Source organism: Nannospalax galili, unplaced genomic scaffold (assembly GCF_000622305.1).
Source record: "Nannospalax galili isolate Female #2095 unplaced genomic scaffold, S.galili_v1.0 scaffold286, whole genome shotgun sequence".
Classification (NCBI taxonomy): domain Eukaryota; kingdom Metazoa; phylum Chordata; class Mammalia; order Rodentia; family Spalacidae; genus Nannospalax; species Nannospalax galili.
In genome coordinates this window covers 12834324-12860409 of record NW_008359442.1, presented here as the reverse complement: position 1 = coordinate 12860409, position 26086 = coordinate 12834324, and the positions used below count along the sequence as shown (strand labels likewise).

General features: G+C 39.3%; 1 protein-coding gene and 1 pseudogene across 2 annotated transcripts in view; one reads left to right on the top strand and one right to left on the bottom strand.

Annotated features, from left to right (window-relative positions):
* The window catches only part of Srbd1 (S1 RNA binding domain 1), a 209274-nt gene that overhangs the window by 29492 nt on the left and 153696 nt on the right, over positions 1-26086 (bottom strand). The gene's annotated exons all lie outside the window — the stretch shown is intronic.
* On the top strand, positions 10469-11470 carry LOC103725774 (annotated as a pseudogene).

The window sequence follows — 26086 nt, the reverse complement described above, 5'->3', positions numbered from 1 at the left end:
CTCACCTGAGATTCAGTGACTGCTGTATGTAATGCTGCCCAGCTGTAATTCTCTGCATTCCTAGTGGTCTTGGGAGGTGACAATCCATTTAGTGTGGAAGGCTAAATCCAATGGGAACTCCATCTATTTAGCTACAGGGACGTCATCATCCATGTATGAGTGTGAAAATCACAGTGAATTTTCAGTGATGAGGCAGTATGGGAGTCACTCAAACTTCTTTACGCCAAAAAAATTCACTGGTTAACCAAACTCAGCTTGGGTGAATAATTACTTTGGTTTGTCATTGGTGCCTTACATGAATAGGTATTTGTCTCCCCAAGAATGTTCATACAAATACAAAGAACTTCCTTACAGTCTTCCATCAAATAAATATACTAGTGTTTTCTAGATAGCAAGAACATTGCTGCACACATTCATAGCACAATTATTAAAGCAGGAAATTTAACAATACTATAATATTATCTAATATACAGCCCAAACTAAAGTTCTATTAACTATCCTAACTATTCATTTCACAGAATCTTCTTCCCAATCCAGAATTCAATATGAATCACATACTGTATTTAGTTGTTTTATTTCTTCACATGTGTGCTAGGCCATTTCCAAGGCAGTCCCAGTGACTCCCAAATCCTACTGTTCACGCACTTGTGTGTGTTCCCATTCAGTATGGAATTCATTAATTAATCTTGTCTGAATCAATTATAGTTAAGATTACCTTATCACTTAGAATGCATGTGAAAGTCTTTTCAATCTTGACTCAACATTAAATCCTTTCTAATTGTGTCTGGCTATACTTACATGTTTAAGTATAAACAAATAGTATTCAACCTTATAAGGAGGGTGTTAGTTCTGCACCATTGGGAGGAAACACCTGGCATAAACAACCCTAAAAGAGGATTTGTTTGGGCTCATGCTTTCAGATGCTTCATGGTGGGGAGAGCAAAGCAGTCCAAGTTATGGCAATCAGGAAGCAGAGAGAGATAGACAGGGGCCCAGGATAATATACAACACCCAAGGACACCCCCCTCCACACTCTATTTCCTCTCTAGGTAAGCACTACCTCAGAAAGTTTCCAGAACCTTTCCAAACAGTGGTACCAGTGGGGATGAAGCCTTCGATACATGAGCCTTTTGATGTGTGTACCTCACATACAAACCACAACAGGGAGGGAAGGTTATAAATTATTTTCAGAAAAAAATATTTTGAATTATATTTCATTATAAAAAGTAACAGATACATATACTCAAATATATGTGTGATGAGTAACAGGGTCATGATAGAAAACACATTTCCTGGTATGGGTCATGATCAAAAGGAATGAAAACCAGTTGTCTAAGCCAATCAGGGTAGTCCCACTCCATTTATTTAATTATGTTAAATGAAATGTGAGGGTAAAACTGTCAGGGAAATAGAAAGACACCACTGCTCTTCAGTAGAGACCACTGGGAAGAGGCAGTCATTTCTTCCTTTGATCCAAATGTGACTGCTGGGGCCAGGATGAGCACTGCACCATGTGATGGTACATGTGGGAAGGCTGGCTCTTCCTGACATTCTGCAGCTCCTGAACTAACGAGTTCTAAACTTGTTCTTCCCCTGGGCTTCTTGTAATGGTATTTCCTTACTGTCTAACAAACAATAACAGATCTAATCTGAGTTGAGACCACTAATGTTTTTCTAACCAAGACATTATCTAGAGGTTCAAAGTCTAGCAGAAAGACAGAGGCAATGAAAATAACAGCCATACTACCAAAAACGCTTAAGCTTTTATGGTTAGGCATTAGTGAAGGTCTTATAATATCATCTAATTTAATCTTCACAACAATCTGCAGCATGTTTATATTATTTTATACAGTATCTTCACAAATAAGAAATTATTCTAAGTAAACAGCAACACAAATGTAAGGGAGAGTGCGTTTATATGTGCACACATGTATATTTGTATGTGCAATTTAAACACCCACCCATGGGGACTCACACAGATAAATTGTAGAATAGCTACCCAGTGACATATTATGAAGCTATTTTTAAAAACACAGAGTAGACCAATTATTTCACCAAAATACTTTATACAAAAGGATCAAAATAACATATTTGCTGAAGCTTAATTCCTCTAGCAGCTATGTGTATAAGAAGTATCTATATGGGCTTCTCTCCACTATAATCTGGGATTTTACTGATACTCTTCTCAACATTTGCTCAGGAAAGAAGGAGTTAACATGTCCAAAGGTAAAAATCGTGTATTTGGGAGAGGGACTACATAAAGAGAAGTGCATATGTACCCACAGTACTGCCTTTGACGTTCCAGCAGAGGCACTCACTACACCAATCTGAAAGCATTTCTAAGTAACTACTGTGCAGCAGAAGCTGCTGGCTGTGCTAGGTGCTGAAAGTACTGGAAAACGACCTGCATTCAATGTTGGCAGGAGCTCTATGTGAACTGCTGAAAGCAGAGATGTGACACATCACACCACTGGCAGTCACTGGACCAAGAAGCGAGGGGGGCCCCAGGACTGACTGCTAATAATCCCTCAGGACTTGATGCCAGGAAAAATGGAGCGTTGTGTTTTCAAAAAAAAATTACCCAGCTCTGAATTTTTTGGCAAGTTATTTGAATTGTATAAACAGACTCCTTAGAATTCAAGGACACACTTTTGGGGCCATTATATTTTTACATAAAATTTATGAGATTAAAAAAGGATTATAAATGATCATTTATGTTAGTCAGCTTTTTTGAGGTTGGAGAATCAACATTTTTGTTATTATTTTACCACAGGCTTCTGAAGAATTGCTCATCAGACTGCTGTGTTTTATTCTTTCCTGAAGCACTAAAATTATCTCACAATTATTATTTTTAAAGTCCTTCCAGATGCAACGCTGTAGACTTAAACTTCTGAAGCAACAAAACTTCATACATTCCACATTAAACTCTAAGTTTATTCCCCAGTAGTTTTTTGGCACAATAATCTTTTAGAGTCTTTATTTTATTTAGCATTATCACCCGTGTCCCTAGATTACACAAATACAAGATACAGCTAGAAACTAACTCTCAAAAAATAAAACCATCAAACAACAACAAACCTTACAGGGAAAATCTCCGCAATCTTAAATAAGGCAAGTTTACTTCCTTGTTTCCTCATCCAGAGGTGTGTATGAACATCCCATGAAAGAGAAAACCAACAGGAGAATGGAAAACATTTGAGAAGACAGAATAGTGTGTGCTTAAGATCAATTCCTCTTCCAGCTCTTCATCAGTCCACAGGAAGTCTTCCTGTTCCCCCTTTAAAACTGGAACAGCATTTAAAATCACAGAAATAGTCCAGCTACTTTGTGTTCTAGCTCTACCAAGTCACAGATAATTATTACATGCCATAGGACAAATAATTTTGAAAAGAGAAAGAAGACTTGAGTAAGTCTTCATAAGCACATTCATTGAAAAGCACACACTTTGAACACTAGCACAAAAGGCTTTACGTTTTAAATGCATAAACTACAGTGAACAACTTACTGTTCTTATGGGGCCCCAGGATTAAGATCACTAGTCTTTCAGCACTAGAGGGATTTTTCCAAATCTGGAAACTCAGACTGAAATATGGTCAGTGGTCAGGAAAGAGAAAAAAACAACACAGGAAGTTCTTTTTGAAAATTCTCCTGATGAAGCATACAGAAGGGATACTGAGGATTGTTAACTTGGCTCATAAGCATCCAGTTTGCATGCACTTTTACTATTTAGTGAAAATCAATTATTCAAGCCAATTTGACAGAAAGATCCTTGGGACAATGACTTTCTTATTTGTTCTGCACAAGACAAATTGACTGATTTTAAAAACTTAACCTTTCAGGGCATCAAATGAGTGTCAACAGATGTTCCATGAGTTCCCCGACTCTGCATGGCCAGACTCCCGTTTCCAGGATGCTGTGTCCTTCTGGAATCTCCATTCAGCTCACAAATCTCCAGTAACTTTTCTGTCTGCTATCATAGACTCTTGTTCCTCATACATATACCTTAATAGTCGACAACTGATTTGTAGTTATTAGGTAACAGTCAAGTAGCACTATCATCTAACAAGGAAACCACATAGGACTGACCACATGACTGCCCCAGCTCTCTAAGGACCATTTCTAGACTATGAGACAGAGCACAGCAATTTTACTGAGTGTGTGAGTCGGGGTGGGGTGGGGGGAATGACAAACTGCAGTTTAGGAGGCCGGCACAAATGAAACTTGAAGAATATAGCAGAGAAAATTGTGCTTTGACGAGCAAAGCTTTAGAGTTCATATAAGAGAAACCTTTTAAAGTAAAGATGTACACCTGCCCCCACCCCCAGACCTCCAGGACAAGACTAACAAGACCAATGAAAAAAAAGCTGCCTGGTATGTGGGGGCGGGGGGGGGGACAAAAGACTCCGCAATTGCACAGAGCTTGGAGACATGAGATGCCCTACTCTTACCAATCATAATGGAAAGACAGTCTCACTCCCCCAGAAACTTTGCTGATGTATCAGAAAAGGGAGAATAAGCTAGTCTAGTCCTAGAGCAAGGGTTACCCTACCCTGATGACAAACTTTAAAAAACAATCTTTACCCTGATGGACTGTCTGGAGAATTCTGAAATATTTAAGGATTAAATTATGATAGTTCTATATAATCTCTTCCAGAAGACAGAAACAGACTGAATACTTTCTAACTCATTCCAAGAAGCCAACATTACTACAAAATTAAAAACATTTCAAAAAACTATAAACCCATATATCTCATGAACAGAGATATAAAAATCCTTTAAAAATATTAGAAAACTGAATTTAACAATTTATGAAAAGAATTACATGCTATGACCATTTATGTCAGCAGCCCAGAAATAAAGAACTTAGGTCTAAACCTAACTATATACATATACATATATAAAGAAAACCACAAAAATTTGGTGAAATAACATATAGAATTAGATGAATGGAAGTTGTCCCATGTTCATGGATAGGATGATCTAGTATTATCAAGATGTCAGTTCTTCTCATCTTGGTCTACAGATTCAAACCAATGCTAGTCAAATTGTAACATGTTATTTTAGGGATACAAAATTCATTCTAAAATTTGTAGAGACAAGGTAAGACTCAGGACAGCCAAGAGAACACTGAAAGAGAACAAGGTGAGACAGCAGGCATAACCCAATTTTAAGACTTGCTATAAAACTAAACTCATCAAAACAGTGTGGTATTGGTGAAAAAATAGGCAAACAGATTAAGGGAACAGAGAGCTCAGAAATAGACCCACATAAATGCAATGAAGTGATCTCTGACAAAGAAACAAAGGCAATAGAGTAAAGAAGAGTCTTTTCAATGAATTATTACTATTGCAATGAGACACAAAAAAACATAAAAACAAATGTAGACAGAAACTAATTTAAAATGGAGCCTAGACTAAAATGTGAAATGCAGAACTCCTAATGATCACACAGGAGAAAAGCTGAATGACCTTGAGTTTATCATGGCCTGTGACGGAAGAGAAACTGACCTCCTAAAATTTAAAATGTTCTGCTGTGAAAAGGACACTGTCAAGAAAAGGAGAAAATAAGCCACATATTGTAAGAAAATACTTGCAAAAGTTATATCTAATACAGAAACAATATGAGAAACTCATAAGACTCAAGAAGAATAAAATAAACAATTTGATTAAAAATAAGTAAAAAATATACAAGTGGAAAATAAGCATACAAAGATGCTTTATAGTGTGCCATTTGGGGACTCCACATCAAAACATTAATGAGGCACTACTGTATATCTATTAGAGTGGGCTTTAAAAAATATTTATTATTATTTTTTAATGTGTATGAGTGTATTGCCTGCATGTATGTGAGTGTACCCATGTTGTGCAATGCCGCGGAGGTCAAAAGAGGGCTTCGGATTCCCCTGGAATTGGAGTTAAGGATGGTTTGTAACTGCCATGTGGGTGCTGGGAATCAAACCTGGGTCCTCTGCAAGAGCAGTCAGTGCTCTTAACCGCTGAGCCATCTCTCCAGCCCCTAGAGTAGTTTTATAAAATATCAAAGCATTCAATTATTATTGTGCTCATTGGTATTTACCCAAATGAGCTGAAAACTTGGATCAACACAAACACCTTCAACAGTTTCATCATAACTTCCAAAACTTAGAAGCAACCGTGATGTCTTTTAATAGATGAATGGATAAATGTTAGTATACCCAGACAGTGACATATTAACCAACAATGAAAAGAAATGAGCTAGTAACCCATCAGAAGACATGGATAGACCTTCAATTCGCATTGCTAAGTAGGCCAAGTCAGTCTAGAAGGATTACCCATTGTACTATTCCAATTTATACTCTGGAAAAGGCAGGAAGTGGTGACAGCTGATTGGAGGTGAAGGTGGGCATGAACTGGAATAGCATGGATAATTTGTAGGGTGGTGCAGCTATTCTGCATGATACCAGAGTAGTGGACTCACATCATTATGCTATGTCCAAGCCGACAGACTGTGAACAACAAAAATCAAAGTGACCCCTGAACTGTGGACTTCAGTGATAATGCAGCGCTATGGGTTCATCAATTCAATAAATGTATTATTTAGGTGCAGATGCTGACAGTGTGGTGCTCTAGTTTCAGCTTAGTTCAGTTATGAGCCTAAAACCTCTTAAAATTCCTACCTAAGACCTCTTAAAATTCCAACCTGATTTTATGGTAAGTTTCTTAACAGAAGAAAATTCAACACTTTGAGGAAGGAAAAAAATTGCATTGTATCCACAATACCCACCATATAAAATAAAATAGGAAAATATACAAAGAAGTCAGTCTGATCTATAATGGAGTGATAGGACAGAGATTAGTCATTCAACAGAAAGCAACTTAGGATGACTCAGTTGGTGGAAACAGCAGATTAGGGCTTTTAAAAAGCTCTGAACTACTAAGAAGAAAATACAATTATAAATGAAGAAACAGATGAAAAACAAAAGAAAAACGGAAGCAATAATAACCACATAGCTTAGATACAGTGTCTGAAATAAAACAAAACTAATGGCCGAACTTCATAGTAGGTTGGAGAGGATGTATACTGATGATCATGAAGAGGGCAGAAATTATCCTCTCTGAAAAATGGGATGAAAAGGGGGTGAGGTGGGGACAGCAGAGCCTCGGTGACCCGCAGGACAAAGTCACAGTGGATAAATGTGTGTCATGAAAACCTTAGAACAGAAGAGGATACAGAATAAACATTTAAGTAAGTGACAATGAAAGCTTCTCCAATTCTTTTAAAAACACTGTACAAGTTCAAGCAGCTCGGTGAATCCAAAGAACGATGAGAAAAGAAAACCACACCTAGGAATATTATAGCCAAACTACTGGAGAACAAAGTGAAGAGAAGATTGTGAAAGCGGTGCGAAGGAAGGGAGGTGCATGAGGGGGCACCATGAGTAATGGCTTAGTTCTCATCAGAAACAACAGAGGCGAGGAGACAATGACATGACATCTTCAAAGTGCTGTGGAAGGGAAGAAAGCATAAAAACCCTGTCAACTCCAAGTTCTACCTTCCAGAGATGAAGAAAAAATAAAGGCATCATCAGATAAATGAAAGCGGTGCGAAGGAAGGGAGGTGCATGAGGGGGCACCATGAGTAATGGCTTAGTTCTCATCAGAAACAACAGAGGCGAGGAGACAATGACATGACATCTTCAAAGTGCTGTGGAAGGGAAGAAAGCATAAAAACCCTGTCAACTCCAAGTTCTACCTTCCAGAGATGAAGAAAAAATAAAGGCATCATCAGATAAATGAGAACTCACTGCCAACAGACGAGACCCTGTCTCAAAAAGAAAAAAAAAAAAAAAAAAAAAAAATGCTAAAGGGTTTTTTCTGACTAAAGAAAATTGACAACAGATGGGAAATGGGGAGGCAAATATAAAATTGTATTTGTGTGTATTCTAATTTTACTTTAAATATATCAGAGTACTTAAAGCAAAAGTGACAAGAGGGTATTAGGAGATGTACATTACATATATGACACACATACGTATGTGTATGAAAACAGCACAAAGGAGGGCACTCTGATATTATAATACTGTAGACTGTGAGAAGATAAGAATACATATCACAACCCTTAACCTAAGCACTAAGAAAAAAACGCACAGAAGTGTAAGTGGAAATCCAATAAAACTAAAAACAGAAAACTAAAAATGATTTGATTTTCTGCCCAAAATAAGTCAGAAAAGGAAGCGTATAGGGCCAACAAACAGATGGGACAAACACAGTAAATAACAGAATTTCAGACCTTAATTCAACAATATGAACATATACATTAAAATTCAGTGAAATAAATGTGCCAATTAAAAAAGAAAATTGTCTTCCATCACTTAAAATCTTTGCATTTTTAAGACGCCGATTATCATTTTAAAAGACCCGGGGAGTAGGTTAGTTGGTAAAGTGCTTGCTATGTGAGCATGGGGACTTGAGCTCGGATTGCAGCACCTTCATTAGAAGCCAGCTGTGGTCTCTTGTAATTCCAGCACTGGGGAGGTGGGAACAGACAAATCCCTGAAGCTCACTGGCCAGTCAGCCTAGCCAAATCAATGAAATTCCAGATGCAACGAGAGACCCTGTCTCAATAAATAAGGTGTGTGTGTGTGCGTGCGTGCGTGCGTGCGCGCGCGCGCGCGCGTGCGTGCGTGTGTGTGTGTGTGTGTGTGTGTGTGTGTGTGTGTGTGGAGGAAGGGCAGGATGGAGGGAGGGAGACAGAGAACTACAAAAAACAAAGCTGCAAACAAATTTCTCAACTTAGCAGAGCCCATCAGTGTAGACAGGATAATGATACTATGATCACTCTCTTTTTCTTAGGTTTCTTAGCCCTGGAGTAGGTGACTGGGTATAATAGAAAGCACTCACTTCTGGGGTTTGCCCACTGGAATTCAACAGTCAATGTCCTCTCCAGATGTCTCAGTCCCTGACTTTAAAAAGATTACCTTCTTCTATATTAAGTTATTTGCAAAGCCAGCATCATTCTCAGCACAACTTGCATAGATACCATGAGAAATGAGTCAAAGAGAAGACCATTTAGGTGACATAAGGTTGCTAGTTAGCTGCTTGTTTAGTTAGTCATGTTCCTTTAAGATGCTGATCTTGCCTTTAAAAGTTCCCTGTGATAACAGAACTTTAAACAAAACGTATGACTTCTTTAGGAATTGTGAAAGTCTAGTCTTTTCATCTGTCATCCTGATTAGTCAACGCTTCTGTTTAACCAGCCCAGGTTCTCACTGTCCTACAGCAGGTGCTCTTACGTTCCTTAGTGGACACAGGTCAATATGGTGGAAAATATTGCCTAAGTAAAAGCACATAATTCCTACATGCCTGCCTTGCCTACGTACTTCTCCAAACCTAGGCTTAGCACTATCCAATTTACCACAAACAAGGAAAATATCAACATATCTGAACTGGACCACACCTACCTGCCCATGTGTGGTCACCAGCTAAAACATAATCCTGGCTCATGATGCAGGCATGAATAAACGCACACCTATTAGTGACATATTTTGACCTGACATAATACAAAGGAGTCGACATTTCCACTGTAAATCTTTATTTTTAGAGATTTATGGCTTAGTCATAAAAGCAGACTTCAGGGAAAAAAAAAAATTAGAGTGAAAAGATTTAGCCACAACAGAGGATTTTTTTTCCTAATAAACTAAAAGTAAAATGATGTTGAAAAGCCAATCTGAAACTACGAGGGGGGGGGGGAGAACCCTTCTCATGCGGACATTTTGCATTGTAACTGTCTATCTGAGGTAGCAGAAGCCGGAGATAAAGGAAACTATCAACGCAAAGTGTGTGGGTTTTTTTTTTTTTTTTTTTTTTGAAGAGGGTCTATCTCTGTAGTCCCAGCAGGCTAGGCCTGGAACTCAACATGTAGAGAAGGCTGGCCTTGCTCTCCTAGTGAGCCACTTGCCTCTGCTTCCCGAGTACTGGGATTAAAGGCATATGCCACCACGCTCAGTCTGCAAAATGTTCTGTTTTCTTTCTTTAAAAAAATATTTTGGTCTGCATCATGGCTGGACTACATGGCACTGTGCCCTAGAGGTGAGTGCGAGGCCAGGCAAGGCTGAACACAGGTGATGGGCCAGGGAAGGGAGGCCACGGGGTCCTCCCCGCCCCTGGTTTGAACCGCCAAGGCCCACGTGGCCAGGGAGAAGGTGGATGGTGTTGCCGCCCTGGTGGACCTGCAACAGGCCTGCGTGAAGGAACGGGAAAGGAGCCCACGTGTCTTAGGCATATTACACCTAGGCCGCAGGCCTCCCTTCGGTGAGGCTTGGATGAAAGGCGTTCAGCCAGACAGCTTAGAACATGGTGCTATGTCAAGCAACTGCATCTTCAGGGTCTGAACTGGAGGGTGGCAGTGGAATGAAGGTGGGAGCCTTCTAAGCAGTGTATGGCAGAACCTTAAGATAGTCTGAGCCCCGTTTACATGACCGTGCTCCTTCCATGCTTCTCAGCTGCTGTGGATGGCCCTGTCTTGACTGCTGGCCCCAGTAGGATGTCTCTGAGAATCCTGAAATGGAGCCTCCTGCTGCTGTCCCTCCTGAGTTTCCTGGTGATGTACTACCTCAGCCTTCCCCACTACAACATGATTGAGCATGTGAACTGGATGTACTTCTATGAGTGTGAGCCCATTCACGACAAGACTTCGCTTCACACTCTGACAGCATTCCAACTGCTCTCATTGGAACCCATTCCTGGTCATCCTGGTGATTCGAGCCCCTCAGACTCAGTGAAAGCCAGACAAGCCATGACAAGGGGGGACAAAAGTCTTGGTGGGGATATGAGGTGCTTGCATTTTTCTTACTAGGCCAACAGGCCGAAAGGGAAGACAAAATGTCAGCACTGTCATTAGAGGACAAATACCTTCTTTATGGTGACATAATTCAGCAAGATTTTTTAGACACATAAAATAACCTGACCCTGAAAACCATAATGGCATTCAGGTGGGTTACTGAGTTTTGCCCCAATGCCAAATACGTCATGAAAACAAACACTGATGTCTTCATCAATACTGGCAACTTGGTGAAGTATCTTTTGAACTTAAACCACTCAGAGAAGTTTTTTTAAATATGTGATCCACTAATTGATAATTATTCCTATAGAGGATTTTACCCAAAAAACCGTATCTCATACCAAGAGTACACCCTTTCAAGTTGCTTCCTCCCTACAGCAGTGGCTTGGGCTATATCGTGAGACCTGGTGCTGAGGATCTATGAAATGATGAGTCCGTGAAACCCATCAAATTTGAGGACGTTTATGTTGGAATCTGTTTGAATCTATTAAAAGTGGACATTCATATGCCAGAAGACACAAACCTTTTCTTTTTGTATAGAATACACTTGGGTGTGTGTCAGCTCAGATGTGTGATTACCCATGGCTTCTCTTCCAAGGAAATAATCACATTTTGGCAGGTTATGCTAAGGAACACCACATGCCATTATTAAGCCCACATTCCACCCAGAGAAGGAAGGATGCTTTGTAGTAAGGGTCAAGGTCAGTGTTGTGAAAAACTCTGGAAGGTTCAGTGTACTGGCTTGCCTTGAATGGAAATTCATGGGGTACCCTAGACCAGAGACTGAAGGGTTATACTTTACTAGTGATCTGCTTCCACAAAATTCAACCTGGATCCTTTAAATATGGTAGAGCAGTTAAATATCTTATAAAGCAAACAGGGAGCAGTGGTAGTGGGGTGCGCTGTTAATTAAATCAAAGGATCAAACAGTTTGAATATGTAATTCTATAGACTAGAATTTCTTAAGGTTTTCCCTTAAGTCCATATCAAAGCTATGTGGAGTTTTGTTTATTAAGCAGTCTAGTCACATAAGGGTTTAGTGTATATCTTAGGTTGATTATTATTTTATTTTTTACTTTTACAAAAACTTTATTGGAGAGTTTCATTCATGCATATAGGGTGTTTTGATCAAATCCATTCCCACTCCCTCCCCTCCAATACCTCCCATATCTCCCCACCACATTTTTCTTTTTCTTCTTTCATTTATTTATTTTTATGGGGCTTTTGGCTACTCTAACATTCCCCTCTCTGAAGAGGTAACCCTAAAATATTTTAAGGATTAGATACAAGCTCCAAAATACTTTTGACATTTTTGGCCTTTGGAACAGTGTGTTGCTAACAGGCCCAAGGACATTTTGACTTTTAGCTAAGAAACTGGCTACTTGGGGTCTTTTTACCCTAACTGCCTAGCCAATTCCTACCTCCTATTCTTATCATGACATCCTCTGAAGGGGTTACTCAAATTGCCAACAGGGAATTGGGACACAGACTGCTCTGGCTTCTTCCGTGCTGAACAGGGACGCAAGGTGAGACAACTGGAGTACCCCTTCAGTGGGTCTATCTAAAAGACTTATCATTTTAAAACACACACACACACACACACACACACACACACACACACACATTTCTTTGTTAAAAACTTTACTGAAGTTATACTGAAGAAAATTTCACTTTTGGGTGTCATTCAGAAGGTACCTGAAGATGTGATATTTCAATTATTAAATATTATTTAATGCTATTTCAATTTTCCAAGTGTTTAAATGTTACGGTATTTTCAGTATTGTATAAATAGAATAGTGAATCACTTTTTACATATGAACTTTGTTCTAGTTACTCTACTGATCAGTTTATTATTGAAAATTCCATTAATGTGACCTCATAGGTGGTTACAGTCAGTAATCAGTTGAACTTTGTTACATATTTTACTATGGAAATATGGAGAATTAAAGCAAGAAAATCTGAAAAAAAATTATTATTTTTATTTAATGTGTATGAATGTTATGCTTGCATGTGTGTAAGTGCACATGGGTCATGCAATGCCCACAGAGGTCAGAGAGGGTGTCGGATCCCCTGGAACTGGAGTTATGGATGGTTTAGCTGCCATGTGGGTGCTGGGATTTGAACCCAGGTCCTCTGTAAGATCAGCCAGTGCTTTGAACTGCTGAGCCATCTCTCCAGTCCCTTATTTCCTTTTTTAACATAAAGTTTTTCTTCCTGTAATGTAGAAATAAGGTTCCCTGATGATATTGCTATTACTAAGTTCTGAAGATACATGATCTCTCTCTAAACGCATATCCCCATACACAAACGTGGCCAGATATGCAGTAGGCTATCAGTTGGCTTCTACTCACTCTTACTACAGATGACATACTTGTCCCAGCAAGACTGAGGCTGATAATGCCATCCCTGGATCCACAGCATGAATACTGAGAGACAAGATTCAATTTCACTTGTGTGTCCCCACTCTCTACACAATCATGGAAGCAGAGAGCTCAAGGCCTCTGTGTGGTCTGCAATGATGCTCCACTCCCAGCTGTCTGCATTGGTGAGGCTGAAGGCTGGGCTCCCTCATTTCCTGTTTTCACCTGCCATGCATACAGGTATAGGTGAAAGCAAACAACTGCATCTTGTTCATCAGTGTATCTGCTACACAAGTGCTGAATCCTGTTGTTTTCATTTGCACTGTATTGAGTACTAGGTCAGCTGAGGACTTTGAGCATTTACCAGTCACTAGACTATTTTCTGTATTCCTACTTCCTAATACTTTGTATTTTAGTGATGGTAGGTACTCAATAAATTGGAGAAAGACAACCGGGAACAAATTTCTAACAGTTTAGCCTTTGGATTGTTCTTGCAAAAGTTGGGAATTAAGTTAAAAAGCTGCAGTCACATAAAAGTAGGTAACAGCTAGATATTGTGCATGGTGGCACTTACCTTTAATCCTCATGTTGGAGGCAGAGCCAGAGGCCAGCTTGGTTTACATAGCCAGTTCTAGACCAGCTGAGGCTACAGGGAGACCCTGTCTCAAAAAGACAAAAAAAAGAGGAGCTGGAGAGATGGTTCAGTGGTTAAGAGCACTAGCTACTCTTGCAGAGGACCTGGGTTCGACTCCCAGCACCCACACAGTGGCTAACAACTATCCATAACTCCATCCAGTTCCAGAGGCGCCAATGCCCTCTTCTGACCTCCACAGGTATTGCACGACATGGGTGTGCTTACATGCATGCAAGCAATACACTCATACACAAAAAAATAAAGATAATAAATATTGTTTTAAAAGACAAAAAAAGGAAAAGGAGATACTGATGGCATGGAATTGCATGAGGGTACTACAGTATTACACCCTATATACGTATTACAGAAAACCTTTTTTTTAGTAGCTATAGTCACAGCAGATTCACAAGGTGAAATTTTAAAACAAAATCTAAGGTGCCTTAACATACTATAACAAGACTAGCCATGGCCACAGGCCCTTGTATTCCACATTGCCAAGTCCTTATGAGAATGGGTTCTGGAAAGTACCTAGTTTAATAATTAGTTCTTGCTAATTCCCACCATAGTCAGAACAATCTCTGATGCTTTTAATTGGAAACACTTCGGTCTTTTTTCTGGAACAATAAAATTTAAGCTTGTGTCACCTTGAACTCAGCTAATTTGTCACACAATAAAAGAAACTAGGAGATTTGGAACCAAAATACAAAGAAACACTAGAAAGTCCTCACCTGCCAGCTTCCAGGTCAGCCTTCCAAAATTTATTCATAAGACACTATTTATCATGGCCTGACTTTCTTATAACAACAGTAACCAAAATCCATTAAGCTTCACCACCAGAAAGGTCAAGCAGCTATACTGATACAGCTACATACCCTGATATACAACGAACAGCTTTGAAGAAGTTTTATGCATTAAAATGTTGCATTTAGACACATTATTTTGCTGGGCATGGTGGTGCATGTTGATCATCTCAGCACTCTGGAGGCAGAGACAAGAGAATCACTATAAGTTCAAGCCTGGTTTACATAGCAAGTTCCTGGTCAGTCAGGGCTATGTAATGAGACCATGTTTAAAAAGAAAAAGACCTAATCTTAAACAAGTCAATGTAGCACAATCACTCTTTTCCATAACTATGGGTCATGACAAGATTGTGTAAAATCATACCCATTTGTCGCATAGTGTAATGGCTTATAGGGTAATAGTGAAGATTTTCTAGAACTAAGAAAAGAAGTACAGGTGCTACTAACTCCTCTGTACCAAAGAAAGAATCCTGGGAAGTAGACCTGAACACTAGTGGCTAGAGAAATAGCTCAGCAATTAAGAACACTGGCTGTTCTTGCAAAGGACCAGGTTCAGTTCCCAGCACCCACATGGCAGCTAATAATCATCCTGTTCTGGCCTCTGAAGGCATTGCATGCATGGGTGCACATATATATATATATATATATATAGGCAAAACTCCACACACATAAAAAATATAGAGCAACAATAACAAGAACAGAACATTGTCCTTAGAGGACCAACTATACAAGTTTAGGACTCTAATAATTATTCGTGTTATTAATTCTTCAAACCATTAAGGAGATTATTTTATTAGTGTAAATTTTGGTTTAGCGCTGACAGTTTAAGTAAGTTTAGTTTTTAAGATTAGTTAGCGATTTGTTTCCACTTTAGTTTGAAATGTTTTTTCCTGATACTGAGAATAAATGAAAAGGAAAGGCAAACCAGCCATGTTTCTTGTATGTCACAGCTTCCACACAGCTGACATTCTAACAAAACTGTGTCCCTTTTTCTTGAAGCACTACTTCTCTGGGCCACAGAAGCAGGTCTGTCAGAAATACCTGCTGCTTTCAATGGAAAATTTCAAAGACAGTCACAGTCACAGTCCTTCCTTCCAATGGGAAGTAGTACAGCTTTGCCCTGTCTAAAGTCACAGTGAGGGTTGGGGATGTAGCTCGGGAAGAGAGCTGGCCTACCTTTCCTGAGGACCAGAATTCAAGCCCCAGCACTGAAAAAAAGGGGCAAACAAACAAATAAATAAACCCAAAGAAGTAAAAGTGACACAGGTCAGAACTAAGGAAATGGAAACTTTATGGTTAATTACTATGACAGGCAGAATCTAAGGTGACCCTCAGTGATACCTACCTCCTATAATCCCATCATCAGTTTCCTTCTGAGCAGCATGTGGCTGTCACTCCTGTGATTAGGTTACATTATGGGGTAAAGGTGATTGTCTAATGCCAATAAAGCAAATAGTCACACTGAAAAGGCCCAGGTGGTAAAGAATTGTGGGTGACCTCTAGGAAGACCTGAGTATGGTCTCTGGTTTTTAATAAAAAGAAGCTTTAATGAGGTGTGAAGACTTTCTAGAACTAAGAAAAGAAATACAGATGCTACTAACTCCTCTGTATCAAAGAAAGAATCCTGGGAAATAAAAACTAAACATTGGGGGGTAGGGGCTAGAGAAATAGCTCAGCAGCTCTTGCAAAGGACCCAGGTTCAGTTCCCAGCACCTACATGGAAGCTTTACTAATTGGCTCAATGGTGATATAATTAATAGAAGTGGTAAAAGATTGGGGGGAGGGAAGCTGATGAAGGGAGGTGGAGAGTTCTTTTCTAGACACACTAAGTCTGGGTAGCCTAGTAGACATCTAAATTGTAAGCTATAGGTAGAAGGTATAGAGGATAGGGTTTCAGAGAGTCTACAACAAAACATTTAAAAGGTCTAACTTACAGGTGAGAGGAACATACTAAACAGAAGAGTCTAACCTGCAGGTGAGAGGAACATACTAAACATGAAACCCTCTGGAGGGAGATATGCAGTATAGCAGGTCAAGGATCAGAAACACCAAGGGGCAGAAATGGAAATGTACATTCTGTAAGCTGGAGAGTGAAGGAAAAACCTGAGTACAACTCTCTGCAGTTGCTATATACAAATGATTCTGAAATCCACTTGGAGAAGGCTGGAGGTGGCGGCACTATACTGTTTTATGAAGGGGATGGTCCCCAGAATCCTTACACATATCCAGTGGATGAGGTGCTTAAGCCTTAATGCCAGGTTTGTAGGTGACTGTGGCAAGGCTCAAGGCTCAATTTTCAGGTGAGAATCCATAATTTTGCTCAGTTGTTTTTTAGATGGTGGGGTCAAAAGGCAAAGTGCGACAAGGAATCCATACTAACCTATCAAAGTTCATCAAAGTCTTCGGGTAAGACTAATTTTAAATAATAATACAGATGATATTTATGTTGGTCATTAGTAGGTGAGTAAAATGTGATGGTGTTGACTTAATTCACCTTCACAGTGCTATGCTGTATGGAATATTATTTTTCCCCTATTTTACAGAAAAGGAAACTGAGGAACAGACCAGATAAAATAAATTTCTCAGGTTCACAGTGGCACAGTGCATCTGGACAGAAGGCTCTATTTCTGGAGCCCAAGCTTTTAAACATGATGCTCTATGCTTCTCTTAAGTAGTCAGAAATCCCAATTCTCTTGCTTGAGTTATAAGGAAAACCCATTGGCTTTATTTATTTATTTTTTTAGGGGCAAGTTTCAAATTATCATGAACATATTTTTTTGTTTATAATATTTTCCACTCATTCATAAGACTTGCCATGATGAAAAATGTTCTAAGAGAATAGATATACTTTTAAAATTCTGTATTACAAATCTTATGTAAGTGGTATCTGTGTGTCATCTTAAGGGGGAAAAGATAAGTGATTTTTAAAGAAACTACATGGCAACTTGCTTTGACAGGGTCCTAGTCTGATCTATTATAAAACTGTAATTTACTTTCTCCTGTTCCCTTTCCCTCTAATTTTTCTATCCTTCTGTCACTAAGAAGGATCAACTGCACCATTTTATCTGACACACAGAAAATACTTATGATTTTCCACCTAACCAACTCAGCCATGAACGACAGACGTACTTCCTTCTCCATGGGAATGGCTGCTTTGGGACACCTCCACTATTGGTTCCTTCCCAGGGGACAACAGAATATAGAGGTTAAGATGTAAGCGTGCACAGCAGAGCCACGGGAGAAGGAGCAAATATGTCTTAACTGTTTTTGAAGAGTCTTTTTCCTTCTGGGTAATTGCACATATCTTGATGAGATTTCTAGACTGCATTTTGAAAAATGGAAAGAGCAGAGATTTATAATGTCCAAATATCTTTTAAAGATCTAAAACTTTTAGGGCTAGACAAACTTATTAGGGATCATACTGTTGCCATAAATAATAAATGCTACTTGGATTTCCTGAGTTTTGTTTTTCTACAGTCACAATTCAGAATACAGCATTTTTTTCCTTTATCTAGAAAACACCTGAGGACAGGAGAGCAAAATTGAAAATCACCACCTGAAATACAGCATGCAGTAAAACAGTTCCCAAATGTCAGCTGATGATAGTTTTCAGTGCTTATTAGCAAAATATAAAAAGAGAACAATGTGATAAGTTTTTTGACAAGATAATTTTTCCCTTTAAATACCATTCCTATTATTTTGATAGTCCTTTGTCTTTGTCTCTAACAAGGGAAAACTTTAGAAATGCATTAGATCTCCATGAGCCCACTGCTTTAGTTATCTACTGCTCTGTAACAAATTACCCAAGTCTGGGCACTTATGACAAGCATTTATTTTCTTAGTTTCAGGAGTAGCTTAGCTGAGACTCTCGGGAGGGTCTCCTGTGAGGCTTGAAGCAAGAGAAAGGCTAGAGTTACAGTCATCTGAGGATCTGGGAAGGATGAAGGGCCCTTTTTCAAGAGGGCTCACTTACGTAACTGTCACCAGAAGGGCCCAGTTCCTCTACCGTAGCTGGTGAGGCCTCAGTTGTCTCCATATGGGTTACTCCATATGGCTACACATGTCAAAGGAGTTTTTCCTGATAGTCAGGGAGCCAAAGCTTCCCTCCCAGTAAGTGACCCAGGAGGATGAGAGCATCTGTGACTGAAGTCAACACTCTGTCTTGTAACTTAGTTTCAGAAGCGACAAACTGCCACTTCTACTGCAGAGCACTGGGTACAAAGATTCATACAATGAAGCAGGAGCCTAGAGCATGGTGTGAATTCCAGCCGTCAGGAATCACTGACAAGTTTTCTGGAAGACATTCTGGAAGCCAGTCACCACAACTTAAAAAAAAAAATTTATTAGTCCATGCAATTAAAAAATCTGGAAACGACTGCTATAGAGGATACATGGACAGAAGGCAAGAATACTACTCTAGTTATAACCAAAACACTACTTAGTGAGGCACAAGTCACTTAATTTTTGAGATTTCAACTTCTTTACCTAAAAGGGGGTCAGGTTTGACAGTCTCCTAGCTAGCTTTTCTAGAGCTCGCATCTTTTGTATAAGCAGTGGCACAGTGAAAAACGAAGTCCAGCAGCCAGAACACAGAGCCCATTGCTGCCTTTACCCCACTAGCACTCTATCATCAAGCTACTTCCCCAATCTTTCTCTCACTTTTTATTTTATGGCTTATTTATTTATTTACTTATTTATGGCATATTATTTATTTAAGTTGCTCAGGCTGGACTTCAAAATGTGAGTCTCTTGCCTCAGCCTCCTGAGTAGTCCAGTCTGTCTTAATGTTAAAAAATAAATTAAATGAAAGGCAGTGAGAAAGAGTAAGTCAAATACTATTTTTAAGACTTACTGTGACCAGATGTAAAATGGAGAGAACAATTCCACATTACCCCCCACCTTAAGTACTTCATAAGCACTAACATCTCCTTATACTTCACTGAAATGGCCCACTTTGAGAAACCTGTCACTCCATCAACTTGTAACATAACAGTACCCTGTACCATGTAAATTCCCACCTGAAAAGTCACCACGTTTACACTGCTATGGTGGCCTTCCAGGCAACCTTGGTAAAGAAATTATGAGCTTGTTAATATCTACAGAATGGACATTTGTACAGGTTTGCAGTGGACGTGAGGCACTGGGTTTCATCTGATTTTCCTCCCCTCCTCTGCCCTCCCTTCCATTCTTCCCTTTTCCTCCTTCTTTGGAAGAACCCCTTTCATTGTTTAGAAAAACTTTATGATGACTTAGTTTTTAATTATTTCTTTCTATTAGTAGGTTTTCAGAAAAATATCAAAGGCTATGCCAATAAATGGACAAAAGAATTATACTATAAACAATAAAAGGGTTGGAGGGATGGCTCAGTGGTTAAGAGAATGGCTGTTCTTGCTGGAGACCTGGGTTCAGTTCCCAGCACCCACATGGCAGCTAACAATTGTCTGTAACTCCAGTTCCAGGGAATCCAACACTCCTCTTCTGGCCTCTGAGGGCAGTATACAAGGGTGCATTTATATATATTCAGGCAAAACACCCATACACATAAAATAAAAATAAATAAACTAAAAATAACAATAAAAACATGCCAGCTAGCATCATATTTGGGATAATTCTGATGATGTTTTACTAAATTTCCTCTGAATATGGTTCACAGTCTCCTACATACTAATTGTCTTTGCATGAATGAGAAGCAATTCTTGGTATCAGTGAAAACAAGGGAAGAAGCCCCTGGCTCTGTAAGTGCCCAACATGCAGTAAAGGAGCTTTGGGCATCAAAAGCAAAGCCAGAAATCAGTCAGAAAGAATGATGCAAAATTTCTGAAAAACACTGCCAGAGAGGCTGATGATCTGAGTTTGATCCTTGGGATTTAAATGGCAGAAGGAGAAAACCGACTCCTGTAAGTTGTCTTCTACCTCCACAGGGCACACACAGAGACACACGTACATATAAAGGTAATAAAAATGAATAAATAGTACCAGCGGATAAACTCAAGAAGTAAAAGAAAAATTGACAGTCAAGGGCTAGAGGGTTGGCTCAGCGGTTAAAAGCACTGCCTGCTCTTTCAGAGGAGCCAGGTTTGAATCCTAGCACCCACATGATGGCTGACAACTCTCCATTAACTGCAGTTCCAGAAGCTCTGACTCCCTCTTCTGACCGCTGTGAGCACTGCACAACATGGGTACACTTACATACATGCAGGCAATGCACTCATACACATAAAATAAAAATAATAAAGTATTTTTTAAAAACTACACAAATTGGCTCTTCATTTTAGGAGCTCAAGGCAAGACAAATCATCTTGGGAATTACCCAGCATTGTTTCCACTGCTTTTAATCAATACAGTAGAAAAATTACTTAATGTTTCAGGCACTGAAGAGTGACAATTGTCCTTTAAGCATTTGTAATAAAACAGAATGTGCCTTGGCTTCTGTGGTCAGAATTCTGGGACTCAGCTGAAACAAGATTCTGGCTTAAGACTTACATGGTTTTCATCACCCCATAAACATTAACATATTGAGGCAGATCTGTCACTTGAAATATTCCACCCATATCCTCTACTGCAGGAATTTTCTTTTTACTCATTCATCTCTTGTGACAAATTTGTGGCATTTACAAATTTAAAAGGCTGTCAAAATCTAATAATGAAATCTTGGAGGTGGTCATGTGGGGCACAGATCAGAAAGAACAAAAATTAATTTCAGAGGATTTACTGCATAGGTCAGGGGTCACATATTAAAGAAACACTGCATGGACACGGACAACATAAGAGCCCACATGCTGTTGGTGACGTAAACCATGCCATACTTGTTTTCAATGACAGCTAGCACTGATTCTCAACTGCTGAGAGAAGTCACCTATGAAATTTTGCCATCTCAACAGGGACTGAATTTAAAGACAGATGTTTTATACCTTTTCCCCAGTGAAGTTTAAGAAATTTGGAAGAACAATTTGAAAAGAAAAAAAAAAAAATCAGGATTTTATTTTTCCTTGCCAAATCTTCTATGATATATGTCCTACTAGAGAATTTCAGCAGCTTAGAACAGATATTTGCCTCAGGTCCTTAGTACTAAGTGTCTTGAGAAGAAAAGTTGTGCAACTGCAGACATTCACAGGAGAGATGGCAATGAGGAGCACTCCCCAAGACAGGGAGACCCTCGAGAGCTCTAGCTTGGGATATGTCAGAGACCATACTGGACCAGACCAGGGGCATTTACTCAAAGTCAGGCTCCACAGCAGTTGCCTCTCAAAAAGGGTAAGAATGAACAGGCCCAAGACTTGTGTAGCAGGCTGGCTTCACATAGGAGCCTGCCTGGCTTTTGCATAGTTGGGAACAATAGCATGGATAACAATCTGATAGAAAGCTGAGGTGGCTAATCAGGTCTCTGCCTCAAAATATCCCCAGTGGTGGAGCTTCAGGTCCTGAGGCCACAGCTCTCTTTACCATGGTGAGGGAAAGGCAGTAGTGGTCCTCAATTGTAAATGCTGAAGTACTAGAAGGGAGGCAAAAATGCTCCTGCTGTGCCACAATTCAGGCCCTAAGCCTTCCATGGCCAAGGGTTTAGAATGCTGTTTCCTGTGTCAGTTCTGTCAAGAACTGGTCCCTCCAACTTCTTGCATGTGGTACCAAATGTTAGCGCCATAGGAACGAGAGATGCTGTTCAAAGCCTGGGCTCATGGGCTGGTCATTTGTTAAATCTTATGTACTGCACACTCTGGTCTTAGTTTGCTAGGCTGCTCTAACAAACTGCCACAAACTGGGGTGGCTTCAAAGTCAAAAATGTATACTCTCATAGCAGTGAGCCTAGAAATCTGAAAGCAAGCTTTTGGGCAACTCTGGGAGAATCTGCACCATGCCTTCCCCCTAGCTTGTGTTGCCTGCAATGCTTGGCATCCCTCAGCTTGCAGCTGCACAGCTCTAGTCTTTCTTCTTTACATGGTACTCACTGTCCATGTCTGTGTTTTTGTTCTCTTAAGGACACGGATCACCAGATTAGGGCCCACTCTAATCCATTATGGCCTCATCCTAACAAATTAGATCTCAAAGATCCTCTTTCTAACTAAGGTCACGCTCTGAGGGTTTAGGTAGACATGAATTTTAGCAAGGACATTACTCAATCACCACTTCTCCAAGACTCACCCCAAACCCATCTAAAATATTTCCTCACCTCTCTGCATCGAAGTCCTCTTCACCAAGTGGACTATAAAGCCAGCAGAAAAGTACCCTGAAATCTGGCAGGTAGAAATTTTTCCCTCCCCTCATGAGTCCTGGCAAAGTAGAGCCTGCTAACCATGTGAACACTGCTACACACAGCAAAGCTTCTGTCTGCTTGGATGATTGGCTTCTTAAATGGGAACTGAACATCAGACTCCCATAAAGAGCTAAAAAATGTCTCCATCCTGAGACATCAAGATAAGAGTAGAAGGGACAAATTAAATAAAATTACAAAAAATAAATAATATAACTTTAAAAGTGAACAAAAAGTAAGAACATAATAGCATAAAAGGGGGATTAGGGCTCCAAAGAGTATTTTTTAGAAATTAAAAATAGGATTACCAAAATAAAAAATTGAACATAAAACCACTAGAATAAAAATTAAGGAGCTCCATAGAACAATATCACTACCTCCACTACAAACCAAGAGTTGAAAATTTATTTTAAAAAGAAAGACAAAGGTATTTCACTGAACAAGTCCAGTATCCAACTTAGCATGAGTTAGACAAAAAGAAAACAGGGTCAATAAATATACAGCAAAAGACAGAATTCCCCAAAAGGGACAATGTCAAATTATAAGAGTGGTTGAAGAAATATCCAGCCCACTAGATGTCTGACAAGTGCCAGGTAAAAGAAAGATGCAAAGAACAAACCAAACAAAAACTACTACTAACAACAAACTTTCCAGAAGTTCAAATTATAGATCACCCTAAAGGAAAATGAAAATCAAATCACCATCAATACCACTAATGGTGGAAGATAATGGAAGGCATGCAGGAACACTTCTTTAAGAAAACAAAACAAAACATATTTTCAACCAAAAAATTCCTATCTAGTAAAGCTCCCATTCAAGTATGGAAGTAAAAGGATTTTTCAACATGACATTGACACACCTGCAGTTCTCCACCAGGGGCAGCTATGTGTCTTTTCTGCTTCCTAACTGGCCATGTGCTACTAATAAAATGCACGCTTTGTCTCAAGCTTTTAAGTTTACAGCAGATTACTTCTGTGACTTTTTTTTTCCTTGTTACTTGTAAACAACTACTTTTAAAATGGTGTGTTACATTTCTGAAATAGAACTTGGAAAAGAAGCTTAAGTGACTTAGCCTTCATTAGATTGCTGCAAATTTTAGAACACACATTTTTTTTTGTTTGTTTGTTCTGCAGAAAAACCAATTTTCTCCTTCCGATCAGAATTTCCAAAGTCAGCTTCTTTGTCAAAAGAAAAATCAAAAGGAAAAACCAAGTATGTATCTAAACAATAGGCATGGGATGCTATGAAAGTAGTGTACCCAAGTACCTACCAGAGAGCTTGTTTCATACACTCTGAGCTTGTCAAGGTTATGCTTCTGAATACATCATGCAACAGTAGCTGAGCATATCAGAACTTCAGACTTGATTATACGCATTGCTCGTATTGTAGAGATAGCATGTATATCTAGCTTCAGCTCCATATCACAACACACATTGTACAAATAGCAATTAAAAACTAAATGACTTGGTTTTATGAGAATATAATGAAAATATAAAGAAAGAATAATACTAGAAATCTTACCTATTGTTTGTGATATGAACAAACAAGCAGAGTAACTGTTTTAAATGCTCTCTTCTTGTGTTACTAATGTATAACTGGTATGCCTGTAAGTTAGCTATTAAGTGCAAAAATTTTGAATCCAAGTAGACATAGTTCAAATCTTGGCTCTATTTAAAAGATTCTTGAGCAAGGCATGGCAGCACAGACCTTTAATTCCAATACTCTGGAGGTAGAGGCAGGCAGATCTCTGTGAGAATGAGGCCAGCCTGGTCTGAAATTAGAATAATTAGTCCTGGGAAGCACAGAGAGATTGTAATTTCAAGGTTATATTACTTATATTAATAGGACATTGTGAAGTTCTACTGATATTCTGAAATCCTCTATATCAATAAAACTGGATATGAATGATTTTATTTCAGTTACACAAATTATCGGGGAACAAAACAAGGAAGAATGCTAAAATTCAAGGAGAGAAAAATTACCATTTTGGGCTGGGTATGATGGCGCATGCCTCTAATCCCAGCACTTGGGAGGCAGAGGCAGGCAAATCTCCATGAGTTCAAAGCCAGCCTGGTCTACATAGTGAGTTCCAGGTCAGCTGGGGCTACAGGAGACCCTGTCTCAAAAAGACAAAAAAAAAAAAAAAAAGAATACAAGAAAGATTACAATTTTGTTCAGTAGAATTGTCTCCCTTATCTGCAGTTTCATTTTCCACAGCTTCAGTTACAGTGGTTACCGTTGGTCCAAATCATAAATGGAAGATTCCAGAAATAAAAAATTAAAAATCCTTCAGTTTCAAGTTCTTCTCTGGTCTGCCCCTCCTGTGACATGAATTATCCCATGTCCAGGGTATCCGCACTGTACACACGACCTGCCTGCTCAGTCACTTAGTGGTCATCTCAGTATCAAATCAACTGTCCTAGTATCTTAGTGCCCGTGTTCAAGAGACCCACATTCCACTTACTAATGGCTCCAATGGGGAAGAGTAGTGATGCTGGCAATATACATATGCCAAAGAGAAGACACAAAGTATTTCCTTTAAGTGTAAAAATAAATATGAAATCCATCACTCTCGAGTCCAGTCTTGGCAGACAAAAGAAAAATGAAGAGGAACCCAATAAAGGAATGCTTTTGGAAGCTCTTGTCAAGAAATTCCAATGGGTGCTCATATGAACATTTTAAATTTGCCCTGTTCTGACTTTTCTCTAGTTCCCTGTCTGGAATTTGTAATGCTAATTACTCTTGCCTTTACTTCTCCTTCACATCTCCTATTCATGATTCAAGGACTTTCTTTTCCCCCTACAGATAAGAGTTATATAATTTGGGAGTCTTTTAGATAGACCCACTGAAGGGGTACTCCATTTGCCTCACCCCACATTCCTGTTCAGCATGGAAGAAGCCAGGGCGGTCTGCATCCTGATTCCCTATCTGTGAGCTGGGTAACCTTTTCAGAGGATGGTATGATAAGTATAGGAGGTAGAAATTGTCTGGGCAGTTAGGGCAAAAAGACCCCAAAGAAAAGTAGCTGGTTTCTTGGCTAAAACTCACAATGTCCTTGGGCCTCTTAGCAACATACGCCATTCCAAAGGCCAAAAATGCCAAAAGTATTTGGGAGCTCTTATCTAATCCTTAAAAAGATTTTAAGGTTACCTCTTCAGAGGAGGGAATGTTAGAGTAGCAAAAATCCCCATTTAAAAAAAAGAAGAAGAAGAAAGAGTACATGAAG